The sequence below is a fragment of the Eulemur rufifrons genome, chromosome 9, assembly GCF_041146395.1.
Source record: "Eulemur rufifrons isolate Redbay chromosome 9, OSU_ERuf_1, whole genome shotgun sequence".
NCBI lineage: Eukaryota > Metazoa > Chordata > Mammalia > Primates > Lemuridae > Eulemur > Eulemur rufifrons.
Window position 1 is genome coordinate 1,104,532 of NC_090991.1, and position 19,486 is coordinate 1,124,017.

At 46.1% G+C, this 19,486-nt stretch overlaps 1 non-coding gene across 1 annotated transcript; it reads left to right on the forward strand.

The window, feature by feature from the left end:
- The first annotated feature begins 19,022 nt into the window (after positions 1 to 19,022).
- On the forward strand, positions 19,023 to 19,094 carry TRNAW-CCA (transfer RNA tryptophan (anticodon CCA)). Its single transcript has one exon. It is a non-coding gene; the product is annotated as a tRNA-Trp (tRNA).
- Positions 19,095 to 19,486: the final 392 nt, after the last annotated feature.

The window sequence follows — 19,486 nt, forward strand, 5'->3', positions numbered from 1 at the left end:
TGATATATTTTCCTCCTAATCATGCATAGTATTTTCTTTTTTCATGCTTATTATTTTACAAATATTTAAAAAATTTGTGGTATAATATAGCAAAATTTATCATTGTAACTATTTTTAAGTATCCAGTTCAGTGACATTCAGTACATTCACATTGTTGTGTTGCCATCATCACCAGCCATCTCCAGAATATTTTTCATCTTGCAAAACTGAAACTCTGAACTCATTAAACAGTAACTCCCCATTGCGCCCGACCCCCAACCCTTAGCAACCACCATCCTCCTTTCTGTCTCTCAATTCCGTCAGTACTTGCTTCATATATTTTGACGCTTTGCCGTTAGGTACATATATATTTATAATTATCGTATCTGTCTGGTGAATTGGGTCTTTTATCATTAAATAATGTCCTTCTTTGTTTCTCCTGACAGATTTGACTTACAGTCTGTTTTGTCTGATATAAATGTAGCAACCCCTGCTTTGTTTTGGTTACATTTGAATGGACTATAATTTTCCATCCTTTCACTTTCAACTTAGGTATATCCTTATATCTAAAATGTGTCACTTGCCTAGGCATGGTGGCCCATGCTGGTAGTCCCTGTGCTCTGGGAGGCCAAGGCAGGAGGATCACTTGAGGCCAAGAGTTTGAGATTAGCCTAGGCAACATAGTGAGACTTTGTTTCTACCAAAAGAAAAAAAAACCCACGTCTTTTGTAGACAGCATATAGTTGGATCTTAATTTTTTTCTATCTATTCATCCACTCTGTCTTTTAGGGTGCTTAATCCATTTACATTTGAAGTAATTACTGATGAAGACTTGATGTTTTCATTTTATTAATTGTCTTCCCTTTGTCTTGTAGTTATTTTTCCCCTCTTTTTCTTCCGTTGTGTTCTTTTGTGTTTCATTTATTTTTCTTGTAGTGACATCTTTGATGCCTTTTTCATTTTCTTTTGTGTATTTTCTATAGTTATTTTCTTTGTAGTTACCATAGGGATTACATAAAGCATCTTCTATTATAATAATCTATTTTAAACTGATAACAACTTAGCTTTAGTTGCATACAAAAACGCTACTCCTTTATATCTCCTACCACGTTGTTATTGATGTCACAAATTCCATCCTTTTATATTTTGTATCTATTAACATAGTTTTACAGTTACAGTTGTTTTTATGCTTTTATCTTTTAAATTCTATACCACTATCAAAAGTGATATATGCACCACCATTACAACATTGCAAGAGTCTGTATTTGTCTCTATATTTATCTCTACCAGAGAGCTTTCTATGTTCATATGCTTTCATGTTGCTGTGTAATATCCTCTCATTTCATCTTGAAGAATTCCTTTTAGCAGTTTGTGTAAGGCAAGTCTAGTGGTGATGAGTTCCCTCGGCTTTTCTTTATCCGGGAAAGTCCTTATTTCACCTTCATTTGTGAAGGACAACCTTGCTGAGCATGATATTCCTGGTTGAGGTTTCTATTTTTTCTTTCAGCATGTTGACTGTATCATCCCACTCCCTTCTGGCCCATAGAATCTCTGCTGAGAAATCCACTGACAATCTAATGGGAACTCCCTTATGCATGATGAGTCTCTTCTCTTGCTCTTTGCAAGATTCTCTCTTTGAGTTTTGCCTGTTTCATTATAATGTGTCTCTGTATGGGCCTCTTTGGGTTCATCCTAGTTAGGTAGTTTTTTTTTGTTTGTTTGTTTTTGTTTTTTTTGAGATTCTTGAATTTGGATGTCTATTTCCTTTGTCAGATTTGGGAAGTTTTCAGCCATGATTTCTTCAAATATGCTCCCTGTCTCTTTTTCTCATCTCTTTCTGAATGCCTGTAATGTGTGTATTGGTCTGCTTGATGATGTCCCGTGAGTCTATTAGGCTATCTTCACTTCTCTTCATTCTTTCTTCTTTTTGCTCCTCTGACTCAACAATTTTAAATGACCTGTCTTTTAGTTCACTGGCTCTTCTGCTTGATCAAGTCCGCTGTTGATGCCTTCTAATGAATTTTCCGATTAAGTTATTTTGTTCTTCAGCTCCAGAATTTCTCCTTGGTTCCTTTTTCATGGTTTCTCTTTGTTGATATTCATGCCTTATTTTTCTGGTTTCATTTAGTTGTCTATGTTCTCTTGAAGATCATTAAATTTTTTAAAGATAATTACTATGAATTTTTTGTCAGGTAATTTGTAAATCTCCATTTATTTGGAGCTGGTTTCTGAAGATTTATTTTGTTTCTTTGATTTGGCCACATTTCCCTGTTTATTGTGTGCCTTGAGATTTTTTTGCTGAGTTTAATGCATTTGAAAAAACAGCCACCTCCCCCAGGCTTTATGGATTAGCTTCGAACAGGGGACGATGTTCACCACTCAGTGCAGACAGAGATTCTGGGGGCCTCTGAAATCCTTGGTAGGGGGATGCAACTTCTCTGGGCTTTGCCTGTAATTTTCCAGCCAGAGAGGGTTGCCAGGGTCTTTTTCAGAGGTTTGTAATCTTTGCCTCCATCTGGTGTCTGTCTTCAGTACTGCACTCGCCTTTGTTCTCAGTGGCCCCAAGGCATCTGAAGCGTGCTGGCTCCCTGTCAGCTCCCCAAATCAGATCCTGGGCAGCTCTCTGAAAAGCCAGAAGGCCAGACAAAGGGTCCACTCTTCTGCCTCCCACCCAGTGGAGCAGCCAGGAGTTGAGTGCCTTCTCCCAATTACACTGAGCCATGCCACCTCTGTGTGCATGCCTGAAACCACGTAGTTTATAAAGGACAGAGATTTATCTGGTGTAGGATTTTGTTGGCTTGAAAGTTTCAGATTGGGCATCCACATCTGGTCAGGGGCCTCTGCATTCCAGGCCCTCTGGTGCCATCACGAGCCCTTCCCCCACTCTTCCTTGCTTTCAGCAGCCTCCAGGCATACGAACTATGCCAGTGCCATGACTGCTCTGAGTCAAGTGAGACAGAAATGAGTCCTTCGGGCAGCCCTCTGCAAAGCTGGAATGTGGAATCTATGTTCCACTCTTCCCCCTCTGCCCAGGGTAGACACCATGAGCCAAGCTGAGCAGTGCTGGCTTAGGAAAGGGGCGATTCTGGATAAAGTGACATGGCTCTTACCAATTTCAATATGTTGTGTTTGGCTTGGTCTCACCTGAGTGCAACTTCTTCACTGGTTTCTGGAGTTCTCATAAAGATATTTTGGTCTGTATATTGTTGTTAATTCAGTGTCTCTGCTGGGGAACAAAGGCTGGGACTTCCTATTCTGCCATCTTGCTGATGTCACTCCCAACTCCTCTATACTTTACCCCAAGATATCACATCAGGTTGCAAGATGTACAGAACCCGTTGTCTAAAAGGTGCTCAACACAAATATATTCAATGAAAGGCTGAATGAGTGAGACATATGTTTTAGTCCGTGTAGTGTTGCTATAACAGAATACCTGAAACTGCATAGTTTATAAAGGAAAGAGATTTATTTGGCTTGGGATTTTGCTGGCTTGAAAGTTCAAGACCGAGGATCTGCATCTGGTGAGGGCCTTTGGCTGTGTCAACTCTTGGCAGAAAGTGGACGGGGAGCTGCCATGTGCAACGGGATCGCAAAGGGAGAGAGGAAGCAAAGGGAGCCGGAGGTCCAGGCTCTTTTTAACAACCAGTTTTCTTGGGAGCTAGTAGAGTGAAACTCACTCACTCCCAAGGGAGGACGTTAATCTGTTTATGAGGGATCCGCCCCCATAACCCAAACACCTCCCACCTGGCCCCACCTCCCTATCGCCACTGTGGTGGTCAAATTTCCACATCTGTCGGGGACAAACATCTAAACCATGGCAGCAGAGCAGACAAAGATTACACTTCCTTTAACTGGTGAAAAAACTAAAGATCAAATAGGCTCTCAGATATACCCAACATCACAGTCCTTAGTCAGCAGCAGAGCAGCAATCAGAGAACCGGAAAATCTGCAAGCAAGAGATGAGTCTGTGGTGGGTTGCATAGTGTCCCCCTAAATGTCATGTCTACCTCCAAATGTAACCTTATTTGGAAATAGAGTCTTTGCAGATGTCATTAAGCTAAGCATCTCCAAGGAGATCATCCTGGACTGAAGGCGGGCCAAAAATCCACGGACTTGTGTCCTTATAAAGGACCAGAGAGGGAGGTTTGAGAGACACAGAAGGAGAATGCCTCGTGAAGATGGAGGCGGAGATTGGAATGATGTGTCTACATGACAAGGAAGGCTGAATGTTGCTGGCAATCACAGAAGCCAGGAGAGGGGCATGGGACAGATTCTCTCTCAGAGCCTCCGGAAGAAACCAGCTCTGCCAACACCTTGATTTTGGATGGCTGGCCTCCAGAGCTGTGAGAGAATAAATCTCCATAGTTTAAGGCCGTCCAGTTTGTGAGTCTCTGTGACAGGAGCTCGGGGAGCTCATGCAGGGTCTCGCTCCCCTCTCGGAGCCATAACTTCTATCCGCAGTTACACTGCAGGCTTTGGGAAGGGAGGAGGGTCCCACGCACTCTCACTCCATGCTGATCAGGGGGCAAACGTACGAAGACATTTTATAGGGCGTCCTGATTATACATACCAAATATAAACCTTATTCTGTTTATTAGAACCAACAGTTCTAGCAATTTCATTCAGATGCAATAATTAAGGACCAAGGTCTGCAGTAGTACTTAAGAAATCATATTTTGAACCTAAGTCTGCTGCCCGGACTTAGGATTTCTCTTCCCCCTAGTTTTACATTTGAGGGGCCTGCTCTGAAACTTGATCATTCTGAAATAGAGACCAAATTTAGTCCCATGCAAGAGAAAAAGAACAAAACTGGTGTTCCGTCCCAAACAAATACCCCCTCCCCTCACAAGAGAAGGGTGGTGAAACTACAGAAGAAAAAAAAATATTCAACAACTGAGGCGGAAACAACAGAGAAATTGGTGTCAGAAAAATAAAGTCCATGCTTGTATATAGTCAAAAATACCTCTGAAAGTTGAAGACCTGCCTATTGCTGGTGGGATTTTTTGTCACTGAATTAAATACCTACAAAGGGGCAAGACAAGAGATGTGGTCTTCTAGGTACTGGCTCCATGGAAAACTATCTAGGCAAATAATACAAACACAAATAATACAAATATATAATAATTGTATAAACAGACATTTGGAAGAGTGAAAGTTTACCTTCCAGAACTATATAACCCTCTCTAGAGTTATTGATTGTTAGCATTTTTGTTTATATCATTCTGATATTTTCCCATTCAGTTAATATACTTAAAACATGCACAAATACATTATTTAAAAGCAGAACATATTATATAGTTCTTCCGCTTTTCAAAAATCTTTTTTTTTTCATTTTGGTAAGAATATCTAATGTTAGATTTATCCTCTTAACAAATTTTTAAGTATTCAATGCAGTATTGTTAACTATAAGGCACAATGTTGTACAGCAGATCTCTAGAACTGATTCATTTTGCATAACTAAAACTTTATACTGAATAGCAACTCCCCATTTCCCTCTTATCCTAGGCCCTGGCCCATTTTTTTTTTTTTTTTTTGCTGCTATAACAGAATAACATAAACTAGGTGATTTATAAAGAAGTTTATTTGGCTCATGGTCTGGAGGTTGGAAAGTCCAAGAGCATGACATCAGCATCTGGCAAGCGTCATGCCATGGCAGGAGGCATTGCGTGGTGAGGAAGAGTGAGAGAGAGACAGGGAGAGGAAATCAGGCTGAATGCATCTTTTTTAACAGGAACCCACTAGAATAACTAACCTATTCCAGCAATAATGATATTAATCCATTGGGATATTTCCCACAAAGTGTATTAAATTACCTCTTAAAGTTTCCACCTCTTAATGTCGTCATAATAACAATTAAATTTCCAACATATGAACTTTTGGGGGACACATTCCAACCACAGTGTTCTTCTCTGGCCCCATTCTAGGCATGATTCATCCTGAGGCAAATTCCCTGCAACTGTGAGCCTGTGAAATCAAAACAAGTTATCTGCTTCCAAAATACAGTGGTGGGACAGGCATAGGATAGACATTCTCATTCCAAAAGGGATAAATAGGCAAGAAGGAAGAGGTAATTTGTCCTAAATAAGTCTAAAACCCAACAGGGGAAACGATATTAAGTCTTAAAGCTGGAGAATAGCCTCTTTGATTCCATGTTTCACTTCCTGGATTCACTGTTGCAGGGGTTGGAGTCTCGTGCCTGCAGCTCCCCCAGGCTGGAGTTGCACACTGGTGGCTCTATGGTTCTGAGGTCTCAGAGGCATCCTTGCTCCTATGGCTCCACAAGGCATTGTCCTAGTGGGGACTCTCTGTGGCAGCTCTGCCTGTGGCAGGTGTCTGCCTGGGCTTCCAGGTGGGCCATGGCATCTTTTGAAATCTAGGTGGAGGTTGCCATGCCGCCATAGCTCTTGCATTCTGAAAGCCTGCTGACACCCACCACATGGACAACACCAAGGCTCATGGCTTGTACCTTCCAGAGCAGGCGGCTGAGCTGCACCTGGGGCCGACTGAGTCACAGCTGAGGCAGACAAGGGATGCTGCGCCAGAATGCAGGGAGCAGAGTCCTGCTAGAGGTGCCCATGGGCAGCAAGCCTGTGGAGGGTGCCATGAGCCAGTGATCGCCGGGCACCTCCTGTCTCTCCCCATAAGACTCGGTGTCTCCTGCAGTCCTGTCTGTTCCCCTCTTACATTTTGAGTCTCTTCAATTCTCAGCTCTTCAGATTTCAAGAGCCATTCTCAAGGAAATGTCTTGAGGAGCTTCCTCTGCACCAGGACCTAATTTACATGATGATACCCTGAAGCTCGGGTGCTGATAGCCAAGCCTGGGGCCCTAATGGGATGAGAATTTTCACTGCCTTGGGAGAGGGTGTGTATATCTTGCATGTGGAAAGAATGTAAATAATTTGTGGCCATCAAGTGGCGTGGCAGATTAAAAATGGCCACAGATTTTTTGCTGTCTCCCACTGAGAGGTGGCAGTCTATGATTCTGCCCCTTAGCGCCGGGCAGTGCGTGTCTGCTTTGACCAATAGAATAAACCGTGCCAGTTTCCAGGCATGAGGCCCCTTTCTTAACTCTTGGACCACTCTAGGATCCCGGACCTATTTTCTGTAAAGCCCAACTACTCGGAGACCACCTTGCCATAGAGGACACACACACGTGTTCTGATTGACAGTCCCCACTGAGCCCAGCCTACCAGTAAGACCCAGCAAGGGACCTGACGTGTGAGGGAAGCCTCCAGAGCTGCCTGTAAGCCTGTCACTGTCCCCGAATGTCCTTAGTCAATACCATGTGGCATAAGTGCTCACGCAGCTGAGCACTGACCAAATTCCTAATCCCCAAATTTGGGAAATAGAATGGTTATTGTTCTAAGTCACTAGCATAGACACTTATTAGCACAGATGGTAGAGAGCATGGATTTAGGAATCTCACACGCCTGGGTTTGAATCAAGACTCTTTGATATTGGCTGTTGGCCTTTCAGAGCCTCATTTTCCTCTTCTGTAAAGTAACAAGGAAACCTACCTCCTTAGCTCAGTGTTTTGCCAACTCTTTGGTGTTAGGAAAACTCCTTTAGGCCGGGCGCGGTGGCTCACGCCTGTAATCCTGGCACTCTGGGAGGCTGAGGCAGGAGGATCGCTTGAGCTCAGGAGTTCGAAACCAGCCTGAGCAAGAGCGAGACCCCGTCTCTACTAAAAAAATAGAAAAATTAGCCAGGTGTCATGGCACACCTGTAGTCCCAGCTACCTGGGAGGCTGAGGCAGGAGGATCGATTGAGCCCAGGCGTTTGAGGCTGCAGTGAGCTATAATGACACCACTGCACTCTACCCAGGGTGACGGAGTGAAGCTCTGTCTCAAAAAATAAAAATAAAAATAAAACATAAAAAACAAAAGGAAAACTCCTTTAGATTCCTCTTTAGGAATTTAAAAAATCATCATCACTGCATATTAAATAATAAGGAAATGATTTAAAATTTATTTTATTTAAGATCACTGTACTAAAGACTATCTTAATGAGATCATCTTTTAATCATTCTTTAATGACTGAAACATGTAAGTACACATTTTGACATCTTTTCCATTTAGGTGACATATAAAAAAAGTCTGGTTTATTGACAAATGAATGTTCAAAAGGGTTAGGGTAATGCAGCCAAGGGTTATGGCAGCCCTTGGGGAGAGATGGGCAGTAGTTTCCTGCATCCTGGCGTCTGGTTTTGCTCAGCTCACTTCTACTCTAATTGAGGGTCAGGGCATTATTCAAGAGAAGTTCTTTTCCAGGCCTTTGACATCTGCAGGAAGAAGAGACCAGTTCAAACTGGAAGTGAAGACGTAGGTCATGCCATTGTCCTGGTGTCTCTGGCTGGGCAGCCACTTCACAACTACATTTTATACTCTAAAAAAGGTCTCATGCACTTTGGCAGATATTCCTCTATCTCTGTTCCAAAATGGATGATGGACAGGCCCCTACCGTCTTTGTCACCAGTAGGAACGAAAATCCTAGTCACTAAATCCCTCTCAATATATATGTTTGTGCATCTGTTCAACAGGGCTCATAATTCTTTCTTCATGGGGTGCTTGTGAGGATTCAGTTATCGAATGTAGAAGGGCCATCCCGGAGCAGGGTTAACTGAAGCTGTAAGTTCTACCTTCCTGCCTTTGTGCCCTGAACCCACAGGCCCGGGCAGAATTGAGCAGTCTTGGTGTGAGCGCCTGTTCACATCCAGTGGCAGCCCATTCCTTCCAGGAAACAGTCATTCAGGTCATTTTGGGGAGGTCTATAATTATGTTTATTAGCAATGTCTCTTATTGACAGATCTGTTTTTCCTGTTATTTTTGCAGAAAGATAGCTTAGCTCCCTTAGTACTGGTTTATCTCATGGTATATGGCAACCAAGGTATTTGGTTGTATGGGATTCAATGGAACTTCTTTTAAAACTGTATATAAAATGCTTTATATTGCTTCTTACTTGGGACAATACATTTTTCCAGTTCTTATAAATAGTTATTTATAAAAAAACTATTAAAAAAAACCCTACACTTTTGACCTTATTTTGATTTTCTTTTGGTGTGTAAGATAATAATTTATAAACATGATATAAAAACTCACTGTTATATTGACAAGTCAATAATAAAAAGACAAATAACCCAATTAAAAATGGGCAAAGGATCTGAATAGACTTCTCCAAAGATACACAAATGGCCAAGAAGCACATGAAAAACTGCTCACCTTCATTAGTCATCAAGGAAATGCATTTCAAAACCACAATAAGGTACCATTTCATACCCATAAAAAAGACAGACAATGACAAGCAAGGATGAGGAGAACTGGAACTGTCATACACTGCTGGTGGGAATGTAAAATTGTACAGCCACTTTGGAAAATAGTCTGGTGGTTCTGCAGAAAGCTAAACATAGAGCGACCATATGACCACTGGTTCTGCGTTAGGTATATACTCAGGAGAATGAAAACTTATATACAAATGTTCATAGCAGCATTATTCATAACAGCCAGAAAGTGGAGGCAACTCCAATATCCATCAACTGATGAAAGGAAAAATAAATTGTAGTATTACACAATGAAATATTATTTGGTAATAAAATGATACATACTAACAACATGGATGAACCTTGAAAACATCATGCTAAGTAAAAGAAGCCAGGCACATATTGTATAATTTCATTTATACAAAATACTCAGAATAGACCAATCTATTTTTTTTTTTTTGTTGTTGTTGAGACAGAGTCTCACTTTGTTGCCCGGGCTAGAGTGAGTGCCGTGGCGTCAGCTTAGCTCACAGCAACCTCAGACTCCTCGGCTTAAGCGATCCTCCTGCCTCAGCCTCCCGAGACCAATCTATTAAGCAGAAAGTAGACTACTGGTTGCCTGGACTGTGGAAGACTGGGGACATGATGGTTAATTTTAATGTCAACTTGACTGAACCACAAGCTTCCCAAATATTTGGTCAAACATTATTCTGGGTGTTTTGGGAAGAGATTAACATTTAAATCAGTAGACTGAGTAAAGCAGATTGCCCTCCCTACTGTGGGCGGGCCTCATCCAATCAGTTGAAGGCCTGGATAGGACAAAAAGCCTAACCCTCCCTTGAGTGAGAGAGAATTCTTCTGCCTTTGGACTGGAACTGAAATCTTGGTTCTTTCCTGGGTCTTGAGCCTACTGGCCTTTAGATGAAAATTGCACCACTGGCTCTTCAAGTTCTCAGGCCTTCAGACTTTGAGTAGAATTAAATCATCAGTTCTGCTTGGTCTCCAGCTTGCTGACTGATTTTGCAGATCCTGGGATTTGCCTATTTCCACAATTGCATGAGCCAGTATATAATAATATATATTTTATTGGCTCTGTTTCTCTGGAGAACTCTATTACAAGAGAATTGGGAGGTAACAGCTAAGGAGTTTCTTTGTGGGGTGATGAAAGTATTCTACAATTTATTTTGGTGATGGTTACACAGTTCTGCGAATATATTAAAAGCCACTGAATTATATGGTATGTGAATTATGTGTCAATATAACAGCTATTTTTGTATGGTATGTGAATTTTATCTAAACATTAGCTATTTTGTACAGTATGTGAGTTTTATCTGTATACATCTCATTATAACATAGCTTTTTTAAAAGGAACTTGTGCTTTTTAAGGCTTTTGATACTAATATTGTATACACTTTGTTAAATAAAGACTAAAGACTTATTTAGTTAAATAAAGACTAAAGACTTACAGGACAGATTTCTTTCAGTGTTCCCATTAATGGTTTTGTATACAAACTTGCTATGATGGAACTGTACACTATAATTTATTGTAAAGATCTTGATAATGTGTTTCCTTTTGTTACTGTATTCAGGTTGTGCTAAATTTCTACCGTGTGATATTTATTGTTCCAAATCACCATACAAATTCTGTATTAAAATACACAGTAATTTTTAAAAATTGTGGGCATTTTATCTTCCCCAACCAACCTTCACCACTGAGACACATCTCTGCGTCCAGGACCCCCCCTAGACCACCCCTCTCTGGCATCTGCTTCTCACCTTGGGGCTCAGTTTCCCCATGTTCTTGTTCACATCTGAACTTCTAACCTAGAATGTCACTATTGGCCCTCTTTGCGAGTGAAGCGTGGCGGGGACAGCAGTTAGGGTTATTAGGGTCACCATAAAATCCCTGGCCGCACGCCCTGGGCGAGGCTTCGAGGGGGCGGAGGCAGAGGCTCTAGAAGGAGCCAGGGTCCCCACCCACCCGGAGATTCTCTGTCCCCTTCTCCTGCCTGGGTTCACGAGCTCAGGTCACCTCTGGGCCCCGGCCTCTTGTAGGCATCTTCTCCCGGAGACAGCGCAGCGGATTGGGGACAGTACTTATTTTTTCCAACTGGCGAGGTGATCCTGGGCAAGTCATTGTTTGTGGTCCCCAGCATGTCCCTGTAAAATGTGGCACGTCTCCTGGTCTACAGAGGGCAGAGTACGTGGGCAAGCGGAGAATCGAGCCGCAGGGGAAGGACGGTCGCCTTGGGGAGGAAGTAAGATGGCAACCGACACGACCCCCTGTGACGCGCGCGGAGCCCCAGCCCGGATGGCCGGGGCGGGCGCGGGGCGGGCGCGGGGCGGGCGGGGTTAGAGTCGGCCTCCGAGATCCGACGCGGGGCGGGCGCGGGGCGGGCGCGGGGATAGAGCCCGGCCTCCGAGATCGGGCGCGGGGCGGGCGCGGGGCGGGCGCGGGAATAGAGCCCGGCCTCCGAGATCGGACGCGGGGCGGGCGCGGGGATAGAGCCCGGCCTCCGAGATCGGGCGCGGGGCAGAGTGCGGGGTTAGAGCCGGCCTCCGAGATCGGGCGCGGGGCAGAGTGCGGGGTTAGAGCCGGCCTCCGAGATCGGGCGCGGGGCAGAGTGCGGGGTTAGAGCCGGCCTCCGAGATCGGGCGCGGGGCAGAGTGCGGGCGCTCGGGGGCGCCGCGGCGCCGGCTCCTCCTGCCCTGCCCCTCCTTCCCGACGCCCCGCCGGGCCGACGAGGGGCGCGCACCTGTGCCGGGTCGCGTGTCGGCCCAGGGCTGCCTGCACTCCCGCTCAGGTGTCCCAGGCCCAGCCTCTGAATGCGGCCTAGGCTTCCCGCCCCGCTGATTCCCCCGCGTCCCTGTCGCTCCGGTCCAGGCAGCCGGGGTGGGGTGGCGCCTCGGGGAGCCACGTGCCGTGCGCGGAGGAAGGACGCCGCGCCTCCAGCTCAGGGACAGACGGCCTCACTGGAGGCCATCGTCCAGCTGGACGGCTCTGGAGCTCTGGAACAAATTTAGTCTGAAACTCATGGAAGCCCTAGACACAGTCATCAAAGAAGCGGAATTGGGGATACAGGAACTGAGAACGAGGAACTAGGTCTTAGAATGGGAACTCTAAAGATAGCACAGGCGCAGACAGGCTGTCCTTTTGACTCATGGTAAGAACAGCAGAACCTCAAAATCAGACATAGAAGGACGCCCCACCCCCAGAGGTGTGGAAAATGCAGCTCTTTCCCTTAAAGAACCCTGGATTTGTTAATGGTTCTCTTGAGCGATACGGGGCCTAAATCCTGAGCAGAATTTCTTGAAGTGTTTGGGATCCTACAGTCAATGCTATTCTACTCACAGGAACACCTCCCTGTAAGAAAAGAACGTATCAATTGCCTGAAAAACAGATTTAAACATGTTCAAAAGCATCTCCGGCAAGGTCCAAGAATCCTTACAGCATTGTCAAAATGTGAGTGGAAGCCCAAAGCCGAAGATCTCTTGGGGGTGGGGTGGGAACTGGGGAGAACTAAAGCCTCTTCAAAGGAATTTATTCCATGTAAAAAAGAACGGAGGAGATGGAATAAAAACCATTAAACGAGTTGAAGTTGCACAATGAGAGAATTCAAGAATAGATCGGTTGTGAAGATTAAATGAAATAACGTATGTAAAATACAGTGCAAGGGACATACTAGGTCCTCAGTAAAAAGTAATTGGTAAAATAACAAAGATCTGAGTTCCCAGACTACTCAGAGTATGTTTGTGATCATTTTTTTGGTGAAGATTCTCCAGTTTACACATCCATAAAGTATCACAAGTTCACACAATCTGGCTGTTCTGGGCACGTAATTAGAGTGTTGGTTGGACTCCATATGGCCTAATCAGAGAGCAACAATATGTATTACAGAGAGGAGAAATGAGAAAGGGAAAAAGAAAACCAACAAGACAAGAAAGTAACTTAGAAAAGGAGGCCCACGAACACCATGTTTGTCTTCTGGCTTATGTGACTCCACTGTATTAACAGCAAACTTAACAGTTACTACTCATGCTTGGCGAGAAGCTAGAATTAGGTTAAATTGTATACCTCACCCCTGTAGCACTGGTCAGCTCTGTACCCCCTGAAGTCTTAAAATCTGACATGTCTGTGGCTGTGGTTTGAATGTGTCCCCCAGATTCCATGTGTTGAAACTTAATCCTCAAATTCATATGTTGGTTGGAAGGGGGCCTCTAGGAGGTAATGAGGGTAAGTCATCAGGGGGATCCTCTTTATAAGGAGAGGAAGCGAGACACGAGATGACCCCACCATGTCATGGCACAGCAAGAAGGCCCTCACCAGATGCTGGTGCCATGCTCAGTGACGTCCCAGCTTCTGGAACCGTGAGCTAAAGAAACTTCTTTTCTTTATACGTTACCCAGTCACAGATATTCTATTAAGCAGCAGAAAACAGACAAAGACATTTGTAAAAGCCCAGTAGTCACACGAAACGTTAGGAAACCACAGCCATTCTCTCTGGAACCCATTTCCATACCTTCATTTCCTTAATCCTTACAACACCCTTTTGACATAGGTTTTATTGGTTTTTTTGGTTTTTGGTTTTTTTCTGAGACAGATTCTCACTCTGTCACCCAGGCTAGAGTGCAGTAGCATCATCAAAGCTTAATGCAACCTCCTGGGCTCAAGCCATCCTCCTGCCTCAGTCTCGTGAGTAGCTGGGACTATAGGTGTGCGTCACCATGCCCAGCTATTTTTTCTATTTTTTGTGGAGACAGAGTCTCGTTCTTGCTCAGGCTGGTCTCCAACTCCTGGCCTCAAGGGACCCTTCCACTGTGGCCTCCCAGAGTGCTAGGATTACGGGCATGAGCCACCACACCCAGCCTGAGATAGGCTATATTGCAAACATTTTAGAGTTGAGGAAACTATGGCAAAGAAAAGTTGGATGACCTGTCCAAAGTCACAAAACTAGTAGGTAACAAGGACAGGACTCCAACCCCTGTCCTCCTGACACCCAGCCACCCTAGCATACCTGCTGCCTCTTTCGTGGTAGAGTGCATCTGCCCGTAGACCTTCCTTACCTATATTGCTGAAGACAGTTTAAGCCCGTAATTAAATTCTGATTAACAATAAGGACAAGGCTCCCCCCTTTACTGTTGACATCATACACCAGATTGGAAGACAGCTGTTTGGGCCCAGAAAACCCAGCATCATACTCATCTTGCTGCTGAGGGACTTACAGAGCTGTCTGCCATTGAGCCTCTCTGTACACAGCCCCCTCGCCACGCCACGCTCACCATCTGCGCTGTGTGAGCATTCGGAAGCAAGCATGGCCTCTGGGTTCAGCAAAGTACGAGTCCAGATCTCTAGGCGGAAAAACATCTCCAGAGATGTGTTCAGCCAACATTGTCACAGGGGATAAAGATACATTGAAAAGGTCACATTTACTGACACAGGGACTGGCTGGACAGGACCCTTGTCCTTTGACAGCTGCACCCACAGCTGCTACCCCAACAGACATGGAACTTTCCACTTCCAACATTCCATTTCTCCACTGTAGCGAGCATCCGAACTGTTCCAGTCTCTTTGGACCACTGAACACACGTGGCAGTCTCAGCAGATAGACGGTGACGGTGGAAAGACTTTCAGGCCCGACCATGTAGCCAGATTTACATGGGCTTAACCTGAACCACATCCTCAGAAAAACAGGTTGCAGAAGCCTTAGAAGAGAGAAGGACAGAGAGGGACAATGGAACAACTGTCTCCATTTATTAATCCTTTCGGATTTTCCCATTTTAAGGAAGGGTTTCCTGCCTATCTGAGGGTTTTGCGGCACAATGCATGAAGTGAATGGAAACCTGGCATCAAAATCATCGTGAAAATCTAAATGCCTAAAGTTCACAAACTTCCTAAATCTGCATTTTTTAATCCTATGTAGCAGCCGGACTCTACCTGGACCTCCCTGTCACAGCCTTCTGAGTGGCTTTTTCTCCCCCCCAATAACCTGTAACCAGCTTGGCAGAGACCTGCCCTCTGCCGAGGCCTCCAGATGAAGCCGTGACTCCCAGCGAGCGTTTCTGATGGAAATCTTGAACATTCCACCTGTTTCAGCAGTATTTTTTCTTCTGAAGAGTGGAGTAATTAGTGGTATTGAGACTTAGAAGAAAGGTTTTCCGTCACAGTGTGAAACAGGAGTTCCTTTTATTTCCTTTGGGCTAAATATCTGTCAGAAAGGAGTTTAGCAGGGACAGAGGGAGACACTGCTCCAGGGACTTTGCTCCCAGGAATCTGGAGTCCTCTGTCGGTTCAGCTCACTCATAGCTGAGATTCGTGCCTGAAGCAGGACGTCAGGGAACAGGTAAAAAACACAGAGGTGAGAACCGTGCCATGAGCTGTACGTTGCACCCTGTGGCAGACCCCACTGTGCCTCCCTCAGGCCCTCCTCCAAGGCAGGGCTTGCTGTCCAGCCACAGCAGGGCAGTTAGTGGCCAGCCTCCGGTCCAGCTGCCCTTCGCCTGCCTCAGCTTTCGGGCTAACGTCACATCCTCCCGGAGTGGCCCTGGCCCGAGCCTGAGCAGAGTGGTGGCGCGAGGTGAGCCATTTCCATGGGACATGGTATTCCCCAATCGAGCTCCCCACCAGCTGCAGAGACTGGGCCAGGTCTGCGTCCCAGCCTGCTGGCTCCTGCTGCCCACTTAGCCACCGCCCATGTCCCCCATATGAGTTACTCCCCAAATACACTCACTGTCTCAGCAGTGCCTCCAAAGAACTCAGCCTGCAGTAGCCTGGCTGTCCCCACACCCTCACCCACTTCACGTGGCTGCGTGCTTTGTTTCCCCGCAAGGTTCAGCTTTCAGGTCTCTGGTTGGAATTTGTCAGATAAGGAATGTGTCAATCTGAAAGACAGATGGCACCTTCCATGGGCTTTGGGGAGTTGGAACGTTTTTAGAAAGTAAGAGCTGAGTAAAGACTTTTTCTTGACGAACAAATACAGCAATTACCCAGGTATGAGATAACACTAAACTAAGCAAAGACTGAGAAGCCAAACTGTGCGTGTGGCTGTCCGTGGTGGGGCAGCCCACGCATGGTGATTCCAGGCTGTGATCCTGCATCCCTCCGCCGCCTCTGACTTCTCGCCACCACAGCCCTTTTTCCCAGGAGCCCTGCACATTCGCTCCTGCAGGCAAGCAAGCACCAAGGTCAGCTTCCCTTCCTCGCTGCCCTGGAAGTCTAGACCGAACTTGTACAACGAACAGTCAAGATGGCTGGGGCTTTCAATATTATACATATGGTTTTGATGAGACAATCTTGGAGGGTTCATCCTTAACTGTTCCTTTAGTACATATTCTCTAGAAGAGGAAATGTTTTGACAAAAGCACTCAGAAAACATTTGTCACATTACGATTCAAAAAGCAAGGACCAATTTACACATGCTTTTCTGGTCTTGCATGAGAATATCTATCTGTTTCCCCACACCCTTGCCATTGTTGGTAACTATCATCTTAGTTTGTATTTAATTAGACATTGGCTATTTTTAATTTTGAAAATTTCTATAATCCACAGAAGTTTGGGTTTTTTTTTTTTTTTTGTAAGGTTTAGTGTTTCCATACACAAATTCTAAAATAAGGAAGCGCAATTTCTGGGCAGCAGCAGAACTGCAGCAAGGCCTGGAGGAGAGGACGGCGCCTGAGGCCCTCTCCGAGTTGCAGAATTCAAGGGGTAGTCAAAACACTAAGCAATCAAGACAAATTAAAAATAACACAATATTTGTAAAAATAGAAATTAAGGCAAAAGTCCCTAATGAGCTAAGTATCAAAATTTTAAATAAGACAGGACTCCACCCTGCACCAACTATATGCCTGCCTCACTCCCCTCTAAGCAGGATCCTAGTCTTTAAAGGGACTCCTTAGCCACATTTGTGCAAGCCATTTGATCTAAGCCCTTCATCTGCTCACAGTGCCATACTGTAGTTTAATGACATACCCACATCATAGAACACAAGACAGTTTTTGGTTCCGTATCCCAGGAGACTTGGGGCCAGGACATCACAGGTGTATCTGCAAATGAGAGCAGGTTCTGAAAAGAGTGGCCCTGGTCTTTCCTGGGGTGTGGGCATGCCTTCCAGTACATTCTGGACTCTTGAGTTCTGTGGGAGAGGCACTGGCTCTTCCTCACGGTGACTTCACTGTGTGGCTGATGCTGGAGGGCGTTGAAAGGGAGAAGGGAGGACGTCTAAGAGTCATCAGCCTGAACGTGAAGCCAGCACACTGCGCAAGCTCCCTGAATCCTTCCCCCACTGGGGCCCAATTCACCCTGGGCCGTCCAAGGCTGTCAGGAGGTGACATTAGTAATCATACCTTGGGCTGGGCTGACTCTTTACTCCTGAGGAGACAGAGCCTTCTGGTCCTTGCTTTTCTGACCACTTAGGGACAGCCACCTCAGGACCCACAGTTATTAATACTCCCAAATTCCTGCAATTCTCACAACTGGCCACAAACACAAAAATTGCCAAGACACCTCCTTTCCTGCTTCATCTGTCAGAGGCAGTTTGGGGGGCCCTGGGAAGCTCTGGCGTCTGGTGGCCGTCACACCCCCACCCCCAAGCTTCACCAGGAGTGCCAAACACAGTTTCTCTAAAGACTGGGGCCCATTCCAGATCTTTCCTTTTCTAAAAGGCATCAGACCCTGTGAGTGTTTTATTTATTGAATTAAGACCGAGGCTTCATGTTCTTAAACAGACCGGGATAGTTTATTTTTCTTACACAGTGGTTTTTTAACTTAAGGGTTTACTCATTTAATAGTTTTTTCTTACTTAATAGGATGAAAAAAGTACCGTGCGAAGACTCCTATAAAGTGAACAATGAGCCTTTAAAATATTAACTCAAGGACACGGGCAATGTAACAAGTGAAAAAATTAACAAAATGTTATATACAACATAATTCCTTCTCAAAAATGACCCTGAAATTACTGGCAGGGGGCTGTGAATGCTCTCCTTCTTGGCCCGGGTGCCGGATACACCCATACTTTTCTGTATTGTGCAATTTGTCAATGGAAAATTCAAAAATACACTCGGGATCCATATGCAGCCAGTAAAAATCTGGAAGGAGACATAGCGCACGTCACAATACAAGCAGTGATCGTCTCCGGAGGGTGGGATTTTCAATGATTCTCATTTTCTTCCATGTACTGTTTTTTGACTTTCCTCACAGAAATGTTTACTTTTATAGTTGAAAAACTTAAATGGCTCCAAGTGTGCGAATGGAGCCGTCCCGGGCTGTGGGCGCCGCCCTCCCGCGTCCGCGGTTCGTTCGTTCCCGGGGAGGAGCCGGGACCCGCGTCGCGCAGTCCGATGTCCCCGTCCCCGCCCCCCGCCCACGGTGGCCGCCGCCATGTTTCGGGGAGGGGCTGGGGACGCGCGGGTCGCCGCCGCGCACGGACCCGCCGCCCCCGGCCGGGCCCGGCGTCCCGCGCTCCCGCTCAGAGTCCCCTCGGCCCGGGGCTCTCCGCGCCCCCAGGGGTCTCCGCGCCCCCAGGGCAGCCCCCGGTCCTCCCGGGCGTCCCCTCGCCCCGTCTCACCGCGACGCAGACGAGGCGGAGCCCGAGTGTCTGCCGCCGGGCGCCGGCTCTGCGGTCGAGGCCGGGGGGCCCCAGCGGCGTCCGCTTCCCGACACCCAGAAGGCGCGACTTCCGAGCTCCTTCCCCGCTTAGATCTGGGCCGGGTCGGGAGCGAGCGCGTCCTCCGTCCGCCGCTTCCCGCGGGGCACAATGAGGCCTTTAGCGAGGCAGCGTCCCCAGCTCGCTGTGACCTCGTGGCGCAATGGTAGCGCGTCTGACTCCAGATCAGAAGGTTGCGTGTTCAAGTCACGTCGGGGTCAAAGTCGGATTTTTTTTCCTCCTTAACTACAGGATGTCGGATTAAGTGGAATTAAAGTCGTAAATGAGAAATGAGGCTTCATGCAAGATCTATTGTCCTTCCAAGGCAACGGCAAGCTCAGCTCCTTTTTCCTCTCTATGGGAGTGTAAGCACGCAGTTGCCGCCGGAGAGTTCTTTCCGGTGAACCAGGGGAGGCTCCCCGGCCGCCCCCCTGCATTCAGGGCTCCTCAAGGCCAAGTCCACTTCTTCCCTCCCCCGACTCACCTGGCCCTCACCTGGAAGGGGGCTCTGTGGCCCCAGAAATGGGCTGTCCACCCTGAAAAGGACCCATGTCTTTTGTGTGTCTCCCCCCTGCCTGCCTTGAACTTCACTTGTCTCTCTGCCACACTGTAA